Source organism: Convolutriloba macropyga, chromosome 3 (assembly GCF_964194025.1).
Source record: "Convolutriloba macropyga chromosome 3, txConMacr16.3, whole genome shotgun sequence".
Taxonomy (NCBI): domain Eukaryota; kingdom Metazoa; phylum Xenacoelomorpha; order Acoela; family Convolutidae; genus Convolutriloba; species Convolutriloba macropyga.
In genome coordinates this window covers 9830882-9850273 of record NC_134470.1, presented here as the reverse complement: position 1 = coordinate 9850273, position 19392 = coordinate 9830882, and the positions used below count along the sequence as shown (strand labels likewise).

The window sequence follows — 19392 nt, the reverse complement described above, 5'->3', positions numbered from 1 at the left end:
AATTTGTTCGAAGTCGAATCGGAAATGTAAAAGTGATGAATTCTGTGTAACAACATTTTAGTTTCAAAATTCTTATTGATTTTTCCATATCAGATTATTTCTTTTTAAAGAGAATGGTGTATCTAAATAATATTTGAATTCGTTAGGAGAAGTTAGGATTGCAGCTCACAAAATAGGGATCTCAATAGCTAAAATAGGCCTGAAAGATAAACAAAATATTTGTTTAATAGACTCCCTTCAAATTCTAAACAAAAATTGCGAGTCGGTTTTACTTTTGCTCATCCTAATTTTTTTCTCGCATGGCCCCGTTTTTCTGCTACCTCTGAGCGTCTAGTGAGAAAAAATCTATTCATATGTACTAAAAAACGTGAAAAGCCATAAGGTAAATGGGAGAGAACTTTAAAATTAAGATGCAACTTATTTAGTGCAAAATTGCCATCAAATGTGATTTTTTCTTCCTTAAAAACAACTTAATTCTGATTAAATGAGTTTTTTTATTGGTGTATTCGAGCACAAACCGCACCACGTTCAAGCAATGAAGCTCCGCTGATTTTTAATTTTAAAAATTTTTGAAATGCAGGAAAATGATTGAGTTCATCAAACGGTGAAAAATGTTGCTCAAAAAAAATCAATAAGGCTCCACACGGTGGTGGTCAAGCAAGTCGATAGGCAAGCACGCCGAATTTTGAAAATGAGGGTAAGTGAGCCGAAAAGTTTTGGGATACCCGAATTTTAAGTTGCCCTTGGCGGGCCGGTGGTCGCGCTTCACGCACGTTATGACTTCACCGCGATAACCGGCCCGCGGTTTCCGGATTACATCCCACAGCGGATGAGAGGCTATGGCCATGGACAGCGGTCCGCTAATTCCGTACCCACTAGATGTCTAAAAATTGACGTATTTTAGTTTCTTTGGTGCATTGGAATACATTATGCACTATAATACTACGCGCAGTATTGATTGTAACGGCTAACAATGTTTTATTTTTTATAGATTACATAACTATTACATAATTTTCGTCTTGTTTTTCTGTAGGCTTACTTTTACTTCGGCTTCCTTTGCGTTCGCCGCTCCAAACAGACTGAAGTTGATTGTCTTATAATTGCAAATGACTTTATGTTTGTATGCAAAGATTTCAACATTAGCTTCAAATGAATACTTGTTTGTTGACGAAATGTCTTGCAACCTTTTATGTCATATCGCTCACGAGTCGTAGTGTTCCACGTTATAGAACCTGCACTGGTTGGTTGAGCTAAAAATCTAGGTTGGGTTAAAAACATAGCTATAGGTCCCGTCACAATTATGGCAATAATAAAATTTTGATAGGCTATTTTTGCAGGCGTTTGAAGGTCGCGAGAGAACAATCTGGGGTTAATTTTTTATAGGATAACTTTAACTTTAGCTTTAGATTATGCATTTTTTATGCATTTAATTAAACTTAGCCTGAGATAGAGACTCGAGGAACAAGAGAGAACAAAAAATTGGGTTATAAGAGATGCCCAATTTCGGGAGCACAAGACCCCGGCTTACAAAAAAGAACAATCGTTCCAATCCGTTCCTAGTCAATTTTCACAAGAGTTTTTTCTTCCTAGAACACTCAAACATTGGAGGACGGTTGTTTGTAATAAGAATCTGTGGCTTGTTTAGGACTCGGGAAACTTTTATCGCCCGCAAGTGACTCAAACGATATGCAAAGTAACTCGGACAGACTTCAGACAGACACAATCGAACTAAGGAAGTTAGTCCAAAAGGCATTTTCTGGATGTCCGGATTCTGCGATGAGGTCAAAGGCACTGAAGGCTATGGACAACCTGAACAAGATCACACCTATGATTGTGGAAAAGAGCAAGCAACTTGCCCATACCAATGGTTAGTTCTGAAAAGATGGCGCGTACCTGAAAAGATTCAATGACAATCAGTACTGATTCAGAGCAATTTCAGAGAAAATTCAAGTTTTAGTACTGATTCAGAAGGATTTCAGAACCAACTGTGTAGTGGTTTCTGCATATCTCTGAATCAGAGCAAAACTCAGAGAAAAGACTCTGTATTCTTCTGAATCAGAAGATAATTCAGAATGAATCACTGAATAAGCTCTGAATCAGACAAATTCAAAGCAAAATGTGACCTGTATTAGACTTTGACTCAGTCCTGAATTCGGCTTACAGTTAGGCGCTTGCGGTATTTTAGAATCTGCTTCGATCAATATCAATGTCACCAATATGGTCAGTTATCTTTTCAATTGCTCTTGAACGAAGTTTGAAGCAATTATTATAAACGTGTTGGTCTTCTTTATGCAAAATTTTGGCCTGACCGTTTTCTTCTAGAACATTCTTTCGATTTCTCTTATCGAGTGACTTTTTCACGATTGACATTGATTTTTTTGAGTGCTCAATTGGGCTGATTCAGAAAAAAATTTTTGATTTAAAAATAAATAAATGAAACCAATTGTGAGAGAAGGTTGTAGCAAAAGTGTAGCAACGGGTACTGTCCCTGACTAGTAAGACCCATTTTCATCATAAAAGTTTCTCTATGCTTTGACCCCTTCAAAATTTTTTGCTTCGATAGACGTTCGACAGCAATTTGTAGGACGTTAGTTGGTTTATGTTTGATAATTTCGTTTGCTTTGTGTTAGAATCTGCTTCATGAATTCTTCGCGATAAGATCCTATGTCGAAAAAACGATCAAAAACGTTTAAGCCTGTCAAAATAAAACAAAGGCTTTGACAGCTTTTCTATGAAAAAAAAACAATCAGAAGCAATTATTTCTTATGTTTTTCGGCAAAATTTTAACTAGGGCTATCATTTTAGAATGTCGCCAATATCTAAGAGGTTTGGCTATTAATTAATTAAGAGCCAGCAAACAGCTTTAAATTTAATATTAGATTAAATACAGCTTAAACGACCCAGTGAAATGAATTTTGATAGCCTTGATAAGAAAAATAATTAATCATGGAAAATCTTGCCAAAATCTTGCCATGTTACATGCCAAGATAATATCAAGATATGTACGAACTTGCAAGATCTTTGCATGGGTGTCAAGAAACAAGATCCAGGCACGATTTTCAAGAAAGATTAACCATGACATGGCAAGATGTACCAAGTATTAAAAATTCAATAGCACCCAAAAACATGAATAGCACGAAATCATAAGATTAAGCAAGAATTATTAAGATTTATATTGAGATAAATATTAAGATATATATTGAGCTTAAATTGAGATAATATAGAGCTTGAAGAGTTTCGATCAATTAGTGCACCTTGATCTGTTGCGATTTGAGGTTTGGGGCATAAAAAATTAATCATTGTATATGAAATTTGAAGACCAATGCGCAAATTTTATAGAAATACACAATGATATAGAAAACTATATACGTATATGTTGCACTAAATTCTGACTGAGGCGTCTAAAAAGATTCCAGCGCGTATTTTGAGCCAAACTTGAGCTCCTTCTGCTCAGCTAGGAGTTCAGCCCGCGTTGTAGATTGTTGATGTTCTGAGTTCCAAACTTTAGAATATTTCAATCAAAATTCTAGAATGTTCTTCAGGTGAAGATGAAGGACTTCAGAATCAGTTGAGACAGTTGAGAAAGGAGTGGGCGCTGTCTGCAATGTACTTGTCTCACTTAGCCGAAACTGCTCCTGGAATAACGAAGCAAGATGCGAAAGGTAAGGAAAAGGGTTGGCTTTTGATTGTACAGGATTGAACCATGACCAAAAAAGAAGCATCTTAACGGGAGGGGATGTGTGTGCGTGCATGTTTGCGTGCGCGTTGAACAAAATTACAATGTCCCTAATTAAAGTCGAACAATGGTTTTTTTCAAGGGTTCATTGGAAATAAATTTGATTTGGATCCTGTCGCTAGTAAAAAAAAAATTACGCTGAGCGTGGTTTACTGAGTTATGCCTCAGCATGAAAAAAAACTTTCTAGCTGTTTTACAGCTCGAAAAATGCTAGCCCAGCAAAAATTTAGATGTTTGTTTGGGTTTTGAAAAAGTCTCTTTTTTGTAAACTTGTGCCAATTTTTGTCTTTTCTAGACAAATCTCGATGAAGCATGGTCTGCTCTTAATTCGAGGTCTGATCATGGTCACACATTCGTATCCACAGAAAAATTTAGATCTAGAAACAATGCTATAATTAAAGATTCGAAAATGGAGAAAATTTTTTATTGTTTATCAATGCTTTTGTTTGTTTCTTTATAATTTACTTTTTTTTGTTTCGAACTTGACAGGTATCACCACCAAACTCAGAGGTACCCCTAATAAACCCTCATTAGTGGAAGAGGACGAAATTGACATCAGCATACAGCCCAACAGAGCTCTCAATTCCCAGAATGAGAATATGCCCAACTTCACGGTCACACCTGCAGAGAAACCAAGGTCGCGAGAAAATTTTGAAAATATGAAATTTTTTTTATTAATGACACGTCCCTCATTATCACCAAAACTGATTTTACCTTTGCCAAGGTTAGCTAGCTTGTGCTAACAAAGCGATAGTCAAACACATAGCAGGTCCATGCACCAAAAAAAGTAGGCGAAAGAAAAAATTTCATCACAAAAATTTTTTTCCGAAATTTGATCAAGCTCTATGCGTGACACTAAAAATCTATCAAAAAAGAAACATACAAGTGGATTGATTATGTAGGCTGGGTTATATATTATCATTCTTATTAATGAAAAGACCAAAGATTTATAATTTAGTGTAACTGGGCTGTTTTCACAAAAACGAATGAACTTCATTTACGGGGTAATTAAAAATACATGTATTAAGATTGGTTGGGGGATTCACTTATGGATGAATGCAAATTTGCACCAAAAATTTAGGGCCAAAAGACTCTAAGGGAAATGCGCATTATAGAATCATTTGTTAAGAAAATATCGATGTCAGCCTAACAAAATCAGGTCAGTAAAAATTCTCAATTTTTAGTAATTTTACCAGCACACTATAGTCTGCACATAAAATTGCACCTAAGATATTAAGGATTTGTCTTTAACCAGTTTTCATTTCTTTTTTTCTCAGTTTTCAATACGGATTTTTGTATGCCATTTTGGAAAGCGATATCTATTCATGCAAGAAGAAATATAAATGCGGAAAAACACGTAAAAGAGCAGTAAATTGTCATCAGAGTTCTCAGATGATGATTATGAAAAACTGAAAAATTTTGACCTCAATGAAAAAAAAAATTAAGTTACCTAACAAAATCAATTTTTTAAGAGGTACTGAAATAGCAATTAATAGTTTTCAATTGACACGATTGCTCAGTATCGTTTCACAAGGTGAAAATTAACTATAAAAATTTAATTTGGTTGTGCTTTTGGAAAGATAAGCACTATACAAAAAGGTATGACCGCGTTTTTCTGCCTTCATATTGACAAGCATTTGCAATAATAAAGCGTTTGCGAAGCGCTATTAGCGAATAAGATTAAAAACATATTTTAAGAGTTTTTTTCACAGTTTTTTTTAATTATCTGGAGTTCAATTAAAGTTGATGGCATTGCCGCCAATTGCTTTCTATATCATTACGTGGTGTCTGATGTGTTTAAACATCTTAAAAATAGATCAGTAGCCTGAATAAATTCGTATTTAAAGGGATGTAAACGTTTTCGCAGCTGAAGATTGCGACAAACAATTCTTTTACCAAATCTGAAATTTTTCTGAACAATTCTCATAATAATTGAAGCTATCTTCTGCTTAACAATACATTTGCAACGTTATATACATTTTCTATAAATCATATGCTTCGAATGAAAGAAAGAACATTTTAATTTTTGTTATTGTTTCTTGCTAGTGTTCAATTTTTTGTGTCATTCTGACTCGGGGAATCTGAAGACGAATTGAGAGAAGAATTTTTTGACTGAAACTTTTTCCTAAATATTACAATAGTTTTCAACTGTTGTATTTTTAAACTGTATGAAGGCTAATTATGAAGCCGTTATTATTTGCTTTCTGGGAAACGAAAAATCGAAGAATCAGTTCTAGTGATTCATTTTTCAGAAGAATTTCAAGGGTAGTTCTTTATTTTTTATCTCTTCAGTTTGCCAAAATTGATTTAATACAAATGTCTGAATCACCTAAAGCTACTAACCCAAAAAAATAATATGAATGGGTTGGAATTGAAAATCATATAGCAACTCATATGAAAACTTACCGCTTTACTATAGTTTCATATAATAAATTCATATAATAACCGAATATCGGTACACTTTAATCTGTTGATTATTAAAAAATTAAAATAAACTGGGTATAAATTTTAGCGAATCAGACTTCGCCAAAAAACGAGATGAACTGAAAGCAAGTCTTGCGGCAGAATCGCCTCTGCTGGCAAATAAACCCGACAAAAATTTCCTCTCGTTGGATGGGGAACCCAGCAACATGGAAGCTATTGGGGAGGGGGAGGTGGCTGCTATTAATCCCCAATATCGAAACAGACCCAAGAGACTACCTACTATGCTGTCTAGAAAGAACACCCAAACTATCCTGGTATGAAATTGCAATAAACTCAATTTTAATTGAACTGTCAAGAACTGAAGAAAGGCCGTTTTCTTACGATACATTTTTCAAACAATTTTTCTTCCGGACCTATCCTGCCCCCCCCCCACCGTCTAACTGTTTTGTTTACGCCCCCCCCCCCCTCTCTCCCCTCACTTAAAAACTATGTACTTTTATTTGTCACGTTACCGTTTAAAAATTGTTTGGCACGTACGCCTGAGGGGGGAGGGGGGCGTAAACTTTACGCTGGTGCCCACTAAATTATGCTGGAGCCCACTAGTTAGGAGTATTTTCCTTGTTATTGAGGTTTCAATCAGTTGATTAAAAAGGTATTGTATAAATAACAGCAAGGTTATTTTCAAATTTCAACCCTATTTTATGCTCGAAAATACATACCATTTTTCAACTCATATATTCTACAAAAAATAACATCTAAAACATTTTCAGCTAATTTTTTCCAGCTATCTTATCTTATTTGCACTGTTTACTGGTTAGCCCCGCAGGTTATAAAACTATTGAACACATGAACAGTGCAAAAACGCGTATTATTTATACGTGATATAGTAAATCACGCTGTCCAATAGTTCTTCACGGGGGAAGGAAATAACTCAATTAAATTAACCATTTGTTTTATTTGTCAAAACAAATATTAGATTATAACCAAAAGGATAAAGATACTTGAAACAAAAAATATTACAATTAAATCGACAAAAAAATATTACAAACTAATCGACTGAAAATCGACTTTTGAATATTTTTTAATAGCAAGCTGCGGATGAGTTGAAGAAACAAGTTGACAGCTATGTGAGTTTCGAAGACAGTTCGGGGAGTGACAAGAATGCCATGATATCGGCCGCTAAGAGACTTGCACAACAGATGCATGACTTGGCCCAGTTCACACAGGGACAACCTCCACTCAATGTTAGTTCAAAAAATACAAATATGGCATGACATCACTACTGATTCGTACATTTGAATTTGTACCGCACGAACATACTAACTCAAGACTATGGCTGAGTATGCTACCAATAAACTAAAAATGCTTAAGAAAAATTTTGTTTAACTTTTGCAAATGATATCGAAACTGATGATACTTTCGGATTTCAAAATTCAATCGATCATGGAAAACGTAAATTGAGTTTTTTTTGTTCATCAATACTTGCAAAACTGTAAAAAGAAACTAAGATTCTGCTGAAATACTGTTATTTAGCAAACAGCTTTTTTACCGATTGAACGCTACTAAGATCAGTTTGAAAATTCGTCTATAATACAAACACTAGAAGATTTTGAAGAAAGCAGCTACCGGTATAAGCTATCTTTTCTCTCTGAGAGCCTATTCTATTTCACCAAATAATAGTAATTTTAATTTTGCATTCGGAAGCATTTATCCGTTATCTATTCAAGAAATGTGTCAAATTTAGTAAAAATTTATCATTATTTTGAAAAAGAAAACCAAAATAAATATGGTCATAATTTCAATTTTCTTTTGATTTGTAATAATGAAACTTAAATAAATTCCGTTGATGCCCATTTAAAAATTTAGACGGCAGAAGGCAATTTTGTAACAAACTGGCATTAAACGATAAATTGGCGTTGACTATTGTTTTAAATTTGTTTTATTTCAACCAAAATTAGATTACTACAATCCCTCCTACTAGCAGATAATCAACATAGATTAAACATACTGGTGAAATATTTGATGTAGAATGCTCGCCATAATTCTAATATACATTTTTGTGATGAGAACATAAACTCTATCTTTTAAATTGTTCCTGTTCAAATTTAACGAATCATTTGACGATGCACAAAAGCACATTAACAATTTTTCTTGTTCTTTTTATATTTTACGGCCTAGAGTTATAAGAGATTACTTCTCAAAAGTTTAAGAGTTTATATACAAAACTCTTTATTCTTTTTACCAATCCTTCTCCATATTAAAAAATTTGACACTACGACCATTAAAGTTTATGTTTGAAACATTTTTTGTTTACAGTGTAGGAATGGAAAGTTAAACTTAAGCGTTTTTCGGATGAGAACCAAGTTAATACTGACCTTGAATTATTCCCAACACAAAAGCGAATTCTAAATTTGAAACTGTACAAAGATAATAATGGTGACGAAATTTAAACTGATGATAACGGTTGAATAATTAAATAGTGACTCTGATAAAGATTATATCACAGATTGAACACCAAAATTCTCACCCACGTCATATTGGATTAGAAACCCAAATTAAGGGCCTCGGCTATCAAATTCATGAATGACCTTCTGAAGACTTTTCCCAAAAAGGTATTTTTCACACAAAGATTAGGAACTTTTGGTAAAAATATGACTAAACTATTTTAGCCAAATTGGGGAGAACAATTTCTGCGAATAATTGTTGTGTTGCGTGTTGTGTAATAAAACCATTCTGAAAATAACAATATTGTTGTTATAGTGAATTTCGTGTAGTAACTTGATTCGACGAGTGAGTTAACAGATCTCTGTCGCTGTAATAGAATCGTAGATTTTGATTGATTAGCCTACTCTGGTTACTATACTTTTCGTTTAATTTACTTAGCAAATTTCCAAATACTTTCTCTTTTTAGACCTTTTCTTATAATTTAGTAGAGCTTAGACTGGTATCTAGTAGGTATTTGCTAAACGCTTCGATACTTGACACTCATAAGCATTTGTAACTAGTTGTTCTGAAGGAACGATAGCCTTGTAATAATTAAGACTGGGCAAAACTTAATCGTTTCTTTCGGTTTTCTGTTAATCAACAGCGTAATTGTACAACTTTGGTAACTTCACAATACACATCTAAGGATCTTGGATTTAAGATAGCTTGGTGACCAGTAAAGTAGTGATCAACCAATCAATAACCAGGTTAAGTTAGGTTAACGAACTGGACGACAGCACCGAGTCCAGGGCATCGTCCAGACGATCGTCTTCTGAGAGTACTAATCGGCCAAGCTCCTTCCAGGAGACCGTATAATGAAGCCACTCTGAGGGTAGGCCTGCCTGCTCGTCGAAGACTTGGCAAGTTAAGTTAACCCAGGTAGTATAGACTGGTGAACCAAGTAGAAAATTAAAACGGTCTGCAGTAAATTGAAGTACTTGATGGGCAATGTCTTAACTTTCTATCAAGTTGGTTAATACTCGTCTGGTTGGGTTGTGGAGTGAAAACCGACGAGCTCATCACGTCATCTACTATTTTGTTTTAAGTATATTGGTTGATTAGTTATTTAGAAAGTGAATTAAGGACCTGGTATAATTCTCAATCTTAGAGTCACCAATTTATTTCATTTGGTAAAACATTTCGCAGAAGCTAAAATATCATATAACATAGAGAGGCATTACAAACATATTCTAATATCATCATTATTTTTGGCAATTGACTACAGTTCTATAGCGCCTGAAATTACTGTTTGTTGGGCTTGACCGGGGGGCCTGGTATAACCCTTTAGTCTAATTAAGAGCAGTAGGTTTGTGAAAAGACTATCCAGTCCGGTAGTTTTCTCTAAAGATAGATTCTAGGAACAATTGTGCAATTATGAATAGGGTAAAACCTCCACCCTAAATATTCAGATTCTATATAGAGTAAGAAACTTGACGGAAACAAAGAAAACCTTTTTGGGTAGAAAAGAAATTAGCAGAATCAACATAGTTGATGAGACTCTAAATATTCGATACTGTTGATCAAAAACATAACTTTAAAACTAGAACGTTTTTGCCAAATCCCTTCAATTCAACATTTATACGTCCTTTAGTTAGCGTTTTTGGTAACTACCTGCTACTAAAGCTTCGAACTCCACTAATAACATTTTTATCATAATAGTCTCTTGATGAGGTGGCAACGTGTATCGATTGAATCAATCATGCAATCAGTAAAGAAGAACTTTACTTGGCTATGCTATTATTTATTTATTGATAGATTTAAGAGTCAAGGAAATTCACTCGAATTTGTAAGCGAATTCCGATTTGAATCTTAAAAGATGGGCGAGAGTTTTTTAAACGGATTTTGCTTTCGTTGTTTCTATCTTTGCAGCTTATCATTTATTACCATATAAAGGCAATGAGAATGTTGTTCTTATGCGCTATGAAAGGAAAACACAGGCAATTTGGTGACTGAAGCAATTATGGGATAAATAAAAGCCATTTTAGTGTGTAAAGTCCAATATCACCAAGTGTTATCATATCTATATAGCAAGGGAATGCAATAAGGAGCGATAAGTGTTCATTATGCAAAAAGATAGTTACTTCAATGGTAGAAAAAAATTCGAGCTAAGTATTCAATCTTGAAATGGACGGTACAGCTGGTCAACCGCAAAGAAGGGAGAATTGAAAATTTTTGGGTGATGAAAAGATTTAATTGAATAAATTTTTAAACTCAGAATTTTCAATGGGCAGGTGAATAAGTTAATCAAATTTTTGGTTTTATATCGAAATATTTCGAGGCAAATAAATTTAAATCGCACGACAATTATCATTTTGATTTTAATCATAGTGCGATTTGAATTCATTTGCTGATTTTAAAATTCAATTTTAATATAATTTCCTAATTAACTCATTTATGTGTCAAACACACTAACGTTTCTTCTAATTTGAGATCACAGAAAAAAGTCATTTGTTGACACACCATTTTATGGGACAATTGACACACGCGAAATTTCCTTTTTTCTTCAAATTTCGTGAAAAAGTATAAATCATATGTGACGAAAAACAAATGATTTGGTTTTTTTTCTTGCTCCCTTGTTACGGTTTTACTTTTCAATTGCGGTATGCTTAATTCAACATAATTTAATTTTGCTTAGAAAGCTACAATGCTTCACACCCTGTGAGTTAAGGTCAGAATATCGTTCAAACCTAAACTCGCAACTTGGGTTTCTCCACTAAACGAGACTGAGAGTTCATAAAAGTTCATTTTTATGTCATGACTATTAAAACATCACAAAACAGCTTGCAGAAAACATAAAGAAATCAGTAATTCTCCTCGTAGACTTACCCAAATGAAAACTTGTGAAATTGTTCCTCACGAGGACATTTCTCTGCTGTGAAATCACACGATACAATTTTTTCAAACATAAAGTTGTGTGATCATTCATCACACGAAAAAAATTGCATGATTTCAGTCGATAGAATTTTATAGAGTCATTTGCAACTCTGCTTTTTAAAATTGCTTAGAAGTTATAACCAAGAGAGTAGATCAAATGTTTTTGGAACTGTTTTAGACCAAGGAGGACTTTGTTCACACAGCTAAGGCTATTAGTGCAAACGGTCAATCAATTCTGAAATGGGCGAAATTGATTGCAGACAGGTGTGTCGACCAGAAGGGGTGAGTATCGTAAATAAAAACCGTTTTAATGCAGCATTTTTTCTAAAGAGAGGTTGATTTTTTCGAAACTGCTTTCTATCTAATGCTTCGTTTGTCCTGACTAATTAAAGCAGAGATTTATTCGTTTATGATTTATTTTTTCTTACAATTCCGTTATAACTCCGTTACGATTGCATGCATCGTGAATATACGTCATAGACTGAAAAATTAGAGTAGCAAAACTGAATGGATATTCTATAAATTAGTGTTTAATTCACTAAAAACACCGTAAGTCAAGCCCAAGAAAGTCGTGTAAAATTATACTATAAAAAAGTTATTAAAAACTTAGTTTCGTCATTTTTTACATCTGAACTTGGGTCTAATTTTACTATTTCAATAAAGGTCGCATGGTTTCTCAAAAAACTGTTTTTTAACTTTTTGCAGCATTGAATTCTTGATTTCCATTTTCTTCAAATTGAAACAAACATGCGCAGTGTTGGTCAACATGATTGAAAAAAAACCCACAAAAATCATTTCAAAATTGAGCTCAAAATTTTTGAGCAAAATAGAACACAGTCCAGTTTAAAGAAAACTGTTTCAAAGCAAAATTCGTGAGAACAATTATGGTCGAAATGAAAATGAACGCTGGTCATTAATATTGACTAGTTTTTCTCGGACTGACATTAATTTTACCGTACTTTTACATCACAGACCATTCAAATAGCTAAAAAAAAGTTTTGTCGAGACATTTAAATTAAAGGAAGCCCAATTATTAACTTATTTTTTGTACAATCAACTCAGATTATTTGATCCAGAAAAAGTAACACTTCTGGTTAAAAATTAAAAGAAATGATTAAAATTGCTGCAAAGAAAACTTTGTCCATTCTGTCGTTCCTTTGGACAGATTACAGTCAAACGGTGAACAGACAAAACAGTCCCAGACAGAACAGTCCCAGACAAAAGAGTCCTAAATTGCAAAATAGTCCCAGACAAAACAGTCCCAGACAAAATAGTCCGAAGAAAACAGACAAAACAGTCCCAGACAAAACAGTCCCTCTCAAAGCGCTCGTAATTCAGATCAAAAAGAAAGTGCAGCTTTGATCTTCAAAGAAAGCTTTGAAGTCGGAAAATCAAAATCACCGTGGCGCAGTAGTTAGTGCTCTGGGCTCACATTCGGAGGTCGCTGGTTCGAGCCCGAGTGGGGAAAAATATTTTCGCAAAAATCAAAAATTGAGGTTAAATAAGATCGAAAATTGGGAAAAACTGGGAAAAGTGTTAAAATCGGGAGAGCCCGGGCATGGGTTGTCGTGAGAGAAGGGAAAATGAAAAGCTAGTTCATGATCGACATTTTGCAATAATCAGATCGCTTCTAGCGTTACTTTTAAACTTAAAAAATTTTGGTAGAAAATGAATGAATTGAATCACAGAAAATAAAGGATCACAATGAGAAAACAACAACTGTTAGAGTTTGATATTATAACTGCAGCCTCTCAAGAAGTCAATCATATTCTGATGCTGGTACTTATGAACAAGTTCGTGTAAATTTGCATCAATTTTTGCGTAATTTGCTTTCTTTGGCCTCTTTACTTGCTGGCCAGCTGTTATCTTCTCTACCATTATTTCTGCATTTTTTTGTTCATCCTTGAATTTCTCAATCAGTTTGGGCAGTGAAGGATGTTTTGTATTGACCAATTTTACGAAATTACTGTTCCAGCCCTCGACGGAGTTGTTGGTTCTGGCATAGCCCTTTTTTATGCGCTCGCAGCAATTCCATCGTTCAATCGCAAATCGTGGTTTCTGTCTCTGTCCAGTAGAGTTGTATCGGCCGATGTAATTGTCTTCAAAGTAGTTGAAAATTGGCTGACAGTCTTCTGGGCAAGTTGACTGCAATTTTTCAAATGCAGTAATGACATCTTTCACTGGCAAGAAAGCCGTGCAAAGCATCATTCTGATATGCTCTCGGAAATCCAAGTTATTGTTGTATTCCGAAGCTTTGCCGGCTGACTGCACATGTCTCCACACGTTCTGGCCAAGGTGAAAGAAACAAAATTGAATTTGAATGTTTTCATTCCACTGATGGAATGCGTTCCGAACTGCAATTTCAAAATCGATTGTTACTCGTTTTGTTGATGTTTCCGGAAGAGAACAGAGTAGTTTTCGATAGCTCTCTTCTTTTTTATCAGGAAGAAGAGCATACACGAGAGGCAAGTTGACGCCATCAACCAAAGCGTGAATTGTGTAGACCTGAAAAAAGACGTTTGGAGCAGTTGAGAATGTCCCATCGCAGAACCAGTCCTCCGATTGCTCGAGCAAGTCAATGGCTGGCAGAGTTGCAAAAACAATAATCCTTTTTTCATCTTGGGGCCCTGAATCGTAATACATGAATTTCTCACCACTATGTGCCATTTGTAATAACTCGGGAATCTCAAATCCTCTCAGCGACGAGGGCTCACTCATTTGTGGACGATTTTGTTGGCGCGTTCTGTTAACTGTCCTTTGGTTTGAGTGGTAAGCTGGAATGTTGGCTGCTGTTTCTCTGTTGATGTCTTTTTGGGCGGCAAATATTGTCTGGCGGGGAGTCTCGTCAGCCATTGCTGCTCTGTCTTTCAACGCTGAGCAGAATTTCCTCTTTTCAATATCTGCTGGATCAGGTAAATGGCTATGGGCTGTGATAACTTCGATTTGGTCATTGCGTAGCCTGACTCTGCCATTGCATTTTGTAATACAGCAGCGCCAAGAGGATGCGCCATCTGTAAGTTGTCGGTGCCTTATATAGCCATAGCCTTCAAAGACGAGCAATTCCGATTTTTTGTTTGTCTGAATGAATTCCATATTAACAATTTGCGTCAGAATTATGACGCCAAACATCGTGAGGAACTCTTTTATATGCTGCACAATTAAAACCAAACCTGTCATTGAGTTCAACAACTAGTTTTGCGTCCACTTTTAATATGTCGATAATTTGATTCGGATTAGCTTAATCGTTGAATTAACTTTCGTTAATTAATGCGTTGAGTCAAAATCTGTAAAAATTTGGGACTATTTTGTCTGGGACTGTTTTGTCTGCTTTTTGGGACTGTTTTGTCTGGGACTGTTTTGTCTGGGACTATTTTGCAATTTAGGACTATTTTGTCTGGGACTGTTTTGTCTGGGACTGTTTTGTCCGGACACGCAGTCAAACTTGTTCACAGCCAAATTTTGCTTCCAGCAGTTTAAGATAAAAGAGCCAACAAATAGATTGAAATTAGATGAAAAACATATCCCAGATTGTCTAGGAGATAAGATATCCATAAGGGCTAATATATTTACCCGAAAATTTTCGACAAAAAACCGTTATACAAACACTTCTTAAATTTATATCAAGGCTTATAAATGAATTTCAAAAATCTTATGAATAGCAAAAATTTAATCAGATAACAAAGAAAAGTCTGTTCAGATTATTCCATGAATATTCGAAAGTCTAAATGAGCCCATTTTAATGTAATTTAGAATCGTTCTTCCCTCAAAGTTTCTTCAAAAAAATTTTCTCAAAGTTGTTTATTTAAATCACAATCACTACACTTTATGCTACAATTTATCTGTTCCAATTTCCAAAGATCAGGCTGTTTATAGCGTAAAATTTTTATTTTCACCGGTTTGTTTGAGCGGTGATAGACTGCATTTCATCAGTACCAACAGACAGCGGTGAAAACAAAAATGTGGCCGCTGAAAGTTGACAAAATTTCAGCAAAATGTATTGACACGTAATTTCTTGCTAAAATTGTCAATTTCAAAAAGCAATGGAAAGGTTCACCATTATAATCCGCTTCAAAATCTTGAAAATTTAACAATTAAATTTACGTCAAAAAATTTCTCGGTGATTTTTTGTCAGATTTTTACCAGTGAATTTTTTTTTGTTTTTTTTTACCGCTAGGTGTTGAGACTGGTGAAATGCATTTTTTCGCGCTAAAATTATTCGAAGAAAACAAAAATTTCTTCGCTATAAACAACTGATTTTGTGAAATTTCAACGCATAAATTTTTGCATGAGGTGCAGTGAATCTGATTATTTAAATACAAAAAACATATATGCAAATTAGGTGAATGGTTGAACAGTTGAAGAAGATGTGGCTGCTAAGTAAAAAAAAGTGGTTCGAATCCCGATGACGGAGATGAGTTTGGCAAGAATTGCGATGGATCGGCTTTGCCACTAAAGCTATATCCACCAGATCCAGCGCTAACTATTCGCAAACATAGAAATTTACGAAATTTTTTTTACCTCAAATTTTTCTGCTACTTTTCCCCCTCAACCTGGGGATAAATCCAGTCAAGACATGAGCCTCCACATTTTATACCAAAAATGATAACGGTTCTATAATTCGGGTTTGTAATATATATATATATATATATATATATATATATATATATATATATATATGTATATATATATATATATATATATATATATATATATATATTCGAATTTTGTGTAGCTTGGGTCGCAGTCTTCATGACTCGTGTGAGCCAATGGCTATGTTGGGAACTCAACTCTCAGTAGTGGCCAGTGTGAAAGCTGTCTGTCCTGACAAACACGAGACAGATTGACGCGCTAGTTGAGAATGCGAGGAACCTCGTCAAAGCCGTCTCTAACACACTCACGCAGACAGAGGCCTGCTGCATCAAGGTACAATTTTTGTCTTTTTTTAGGTCAAATACTAGAGTTGATTCCCCCCCCCCCCCGCCCCTCACAGTGTCTTTTAATCACAGTGTACGAATAGTTGCATAAGTGATACAATTTTATACAACTGCTGTATTCGGAACGAGCGTTGATCAATAAATATTACCCACCGCAGGCGAATGAAAATATTACCCACCGCGAAACCGAGTTGTATTACCTCTCGAATTTATCCGCCTGCTGGGTTTATCATCTCGTAATTTGATAACTTCTCCATGGCTTGTAGTAATCCTCATTGAATGACTGCAGTCGTTTTTTTTAGCTAATGTTGAGCGAGGCAAAATTTTTGCGTTTTTTGGCCTGTATGTGTGCTTTTAAAAGCAAAAGTGGCTTGAGTCGCCATCTTTGTTCGTATAATTTTGAACGAAGACCCTTGAAAATGTTTCTGGGTAAACAATAAAAGATATTTTTTAACTTCTCATATTCAGTGCCATATTACAAACTCGATTAAGCAGTCGTTGTGAAAAATAAAGACATAGAAACTAATTAAGTATTTCAGCTCTGTTTAGAGTGAATTAAGACCGACGTAGTTCTTAAATCGGGCTTACTCTCGAGTCCCTTAATTGGAAACTATCTTTCAGGACGAATACTTTAACAGCGTAAGTTTTTTCATGCCATTTGGTGATGGAGGTCATAAACGTCACTTGTTTTCTGCAAATTCCCCTATTCCCGTCCATACTTGAGGTTTTTTACAGCAGCTAAAGTCTTGGAAGACCACGACATATTTGAATATCTTTCAGGCTTAGATTCAGGGTTCATGTTAGATTTCGAAATAAAGTCGGAATTTTAGTGGTGTCATAAATTTCAATGAGATTTCTTCCAGGAACCTGTAGTATAAGCATCAGTTCAATTCCTGGCAGATATTACAATCTTTTAATTAATTCCCTCAAAAAATTCAGCGCAAAAATCTTACTTAATAATGCACTGGAATGTGCTGAAATGCGCAGGAAATTCGTAAGAAAAGCGTTGAAAACTCAGCGTTTTTCTTAACCACCTCCCTCCCATCTTAAATGGTATAACTTCAACGCCCCCAGGCGCACGCTTTAATTTTTACATATTAATGTGCTATATGACGCCATTCAAATTGTAATTGGGGCATAAACATAATGGGGGGGGGGAGGGGGGGGAGGGCAGAATAGATCCGAACTTTGAAAGAAATCCTAGATTCAATGCAACAGTAGGGCTCATAATAGGAGCAAAACTGCGGCATACCAGTTAGTTCATCATACATTCCTTGATTTGTCTTTATGATTCCTGGTAATCATTCAAGGCAATGTGCGATGTGTATGATTTACCAGTTATTATAGAGATCATACAAAAAATTAAGAAACTAAGAAAGGGCTCTTTTTGTTACATTCATCATTAATCGTCTCTGAAAAAATCAGATAGACGGTATCGCTAAAAAGCTGAGCATGGGTGTTGGGGCACAATCTTATTTTTTCATTGGAACATTTCTCGTTTGGTCTTTCACCCGGATCTGAGTCTCATGATATTTCAGTACCGAATCATAAAAATTTCATTGATTTTTACTATGGCCAGAGTTCTGAACATGGCACTTTATAGACATTTCTTGGTAAAATTCATAGTAAAATTCTGAACTTAGTATGAACATAATGAACTTCAATTCTGTAATTATTATGGACATAATGAGTTTTTTGTCTGTTTTTGAGCTGAACAGAATGAAAAAAATTGCCACTATCTGAGACTTGGGGACAAACCTGGTTAGACAATTTAAACAATTAATTCGCCAAAATTATGGATAACTAAAAAGGAGTTCACATGGATATTATTCACAATCACATTACTCACATTCCTCACATTACTCTCATTACTTCACATTCACATCACAGTACAAGGATATTATTCACATTCACAAGGTTATGCAGAATTAATTAGGTTAATGCAGAATTTTACTATTTCTCATTTCCACTGACACTGGTACACTGAATTACTATCGCTGGTACACTGAATTAGACGTTTCCTTTTCCAGATTCGATTTCCCCCCCTCCACATAGCAGATTCGAAACTCAACACGAGAAGGTGAAGGTGTCCGAGTGTCCATCATCACCGTTCCATCATACAACAGAGACCCAACTCGTCAGAGCCTCTTTTCCAGATTGACCTGCGGCTTTTCCTAAAGCAAATCTAACGCAGAACAAAGGTTTTAGAAAACTACAGAGACCAAATTAATTTAATATTATAAAGCAAACATTTAAGAATAAAAAAGAGGGGTCCAATTACAGTCCAGATTAAACTGGGGGTGTCCATTTACAGGACAGGTCCATTAACAGGAAAGGTGTCCGGATGTCCAATTATACTTAGAGGGTACAAATATTTAAAATTACATCCATTTATTTACAATTCCTACAATTTACAATTAGTAGTTTAGAGAGCCCCCTCAGTATAATTGGACCCCCTCAGTATACTGGGGAGGGTACAATTATTTACACTTACATCCGTTTATTTACAATTACTACCATTTACAATTAGTAGTTTAGAGAGCCCCCCCCCCCCCCCCCTCAGTATAATTGGACCCCCTCAGTATAATTGGACGACCCCCCCCCCCCCCCACCCACCCATCAACCCAGTATAATCTGTAATCTGGACCAAGAGTGCAATTGCCAGAGTCAGAATATTGAACAATCAGCATTTTCATGCTCAACTAAATTTTTGAGTTCTATTCGAAAATTTCATTTTTTTCTGAAAACGCTATGAACATTATGAAAGACTCAAATCATCATGTTCATCCTACTTTCAGAAAAAAAATGCTTTCTGGATTTATGCTGAACATACTTGGCTTACAAAGTACCCTTAGGTCACTCTGATTCAGTACTGAATCGTCGATATACTATTGGAATATACTGATTCAGTAATGAAAGTCTATGACACTCGGGTCCGGG

General features: G+C 35.1%; 1 pseudogene; it reads left to right on the top strand.

Moving 5' to 3' along the window:
- The window catches only part of LOC142336843 (uncharacterized), a 29498-nt pseudogene that overhangs the window by 9742 nt on the left and 364 nt on the right, over positions 1-19392 (top strand).